At 48.4% G+C, this 2,197-nt stretch overlaps 1 pseudogene; it reads right to left on the bottom strand.

The window, feature by feature from the left end:
- Positions 1 to 221: 221 nt before the first annotated feature.
- On the bottom strand, positions 222 to 1,480 carry LOC124097758 (WW domain-binding protein 2-like; annotated as a pseudogene).
- Positions 1,481 to 2,197: the final 717 nt, after the last annotated feature.

Raw genomic sequence — 2,197 nt, 5'->3', positions numbered from 1 at the left:
GAGAGTCCCTCTGTGGGGAGGAACTACTAGAATGAAACAGGAACAAAGGGAACACCCCGTGCTCCCAAGGACAGCCACAGAAATGGTAAGAGGGGTGCTGTGGACTGAGCTAGTGTGGGAAGCCGGGGGGGGGGGGAACGGGGGGACGGGACGGGATGGGACAACTCTCCAGAGGCTAGAGCCCTGCCTTCCTGAAACACTAGTTCCTGGTAACTTTTATAATCAGACCAGGGGAAGAATAAGGTCCTCCCTGGCCTCCCCCAGCCAGATGCAGTCCCACAAGGAGGGGTAGGGAAGGCCCATGAGGTGGGGACAGGGAAGTAGGCAGGGTCTACTGGGTCTTCTTATCTTCTGGAGGGTAGTAGGGAGGTGGTGGAGGCTGGCTCGTGGGCATGTAGACATTTTGTGGGTTGCCTGGGTTGTAATAGGCACTGGCAGCTGCTTCTGAGGCCTTGGCCTCAGCTGCAGGAGTGGAGGGGACATCAGGGCCACTGACTGGAGGCTTCATGGGTCCAGGATAGGGTGGTGGAGGGGGCTGCACATATCCCATAGCCCCATCCATTACAGGAGCTCCTGGATAGAACTCAAGTGGGGGCCATGGATAGGGGTATCCAGGAGGGCAGGGATACATTCCATTGGCGATTGGCAGGGGAAAGACATAGGCCCCGCTGGGCATGGAAGGGTACCCATAGGCTCCATTGGGGGCTTCACCTCTGGAAGCTTGAGATGCCACCTGGAGCATGCACTGACCAAACTCGATGGCACCCCCTGCTGTGAAGGTCAACTTGTATGAAGCAGAGCCTTCCCAGCCACCTCCTGCTTCAGCCTTTACCATCCCCTTGATGTAGTTTGCACCAAACACAGGTTGTTTGATCTCACAGTCCTTCATGAGATAAAAATGGCATCATGAAGGACTGCATGACATCCTTCCCCTTGGACAGAGAGATGACCCAGTAAGGGGTAAGGTAGACAGTGCCCTTCTCGGTCCCTTTGAAGGCCTCTGGAACATTCTTCATGTCATTAAATGTAAGTTCCACATGATCATAGGACATTAGGATGCTCTCAGTGTTGTTGACGATTACTCTGCCACCCTCCGAATGGTTCTTGTTGAGCGCCAGAGTCTCTCCGAGAGGGGTCCCAAGACTCGCAACCACAATTATATTCCTTAGTATCTACCAAAACAACTTCTACCACAGGGAAGATATGTGTTCATATGTGTTCATGTAAGTGGCATACAGGAAATCCCTCACCTTCCAGTCAATTTTGTTATGGACCTAAAACTGCTCTATAAAGTCAAGTCTGTATTCTTTTTTAAAGAAGGACATGTCATGTAGTAACTAGAAATAGAAAAAGAAGTATAAGTCCTTTCTGAAAAAAATGATAATACCTTATTGAAACACTAAAGCAAACATAAGTAAATGAAGAGACATACCATGTTCATTAATAAAAAACTTACAAATAGCTCGGCATGGTGGTGCATGCCTGTTACCCCAGCAGCTCAGGAGTCTGAGGCAGGAGAATTGTGAGTTCAAAGCCAACCTTGGCAATTTAGTGAGGCCCTAAGCAACTCAGTGACCCTGTCTCTAACTAAAATACAAAAGAGGTCTGGGGATATGACTCAGTGATTATATGACCCTGAATTCAATCCCTGGCACCAAAACAAAACAAAAAAGCAAAAAACCTTCAAATAAATTTAATGCGATCCCATTCAAAATTCCAACACATTTTTCATAGATATGGAAAATCACAAACCTCAAAATAGTAAGGCCTGGGAAAAGGGAGTGAGAAAGAAGGTCATACATTGAGAGCATTGATCCTTTCCTAATACATCCTTTCCTGGTGGTAAAACAAACCCTGGGGAGGAGGTGTCCATTAAACCTAGTCTCTGGGAAGAGGCCAAAGCCTAATTCTTCCCTAAACAAACCCTTTCCAGATACCAACCACTGACCCCAGGCCCTCCATCTGGTCCAGTAAGATAAATCCCAGACACTGACTGCTGACCCTGGACTCCCTCCCCTTTCGCCCAGTAAAACAGACCCCAAATTCCTGAGTACCCAAGCTGACACACTCATTAATTAAGTTACCTCTCAGTATAACCAATATTAGCCCAGTCCCCTCCTTTGTTCAGTGGCTCATTTTCCACCAGGAAAGTGGGTCCGCCAGCATCACCCCATTCCTGCATGAAACTTCCTTTTGG

This window comes from Marmota monax, unplaced genomic scaffold, assembly GCF_021218885.2.
Source record: "Marmota monax isolate L192 unplaced genomic scaffold, Marmota_monax_Labrador192_F-V1.1 WCK01_AAM20220418_F8-fsc00244, whole genome shotgun sequence".
NCBI lineage: Eukaryota > Metazoa > Chordata > Mammalia > Rodentia > Sciuridae > Marmota > Marmota monax.
The sequence above is the reverse complement of the archived record's forward strand: the minus strand, read 5'-3'. Positions and strand labels throughout refer to the sequence as shown.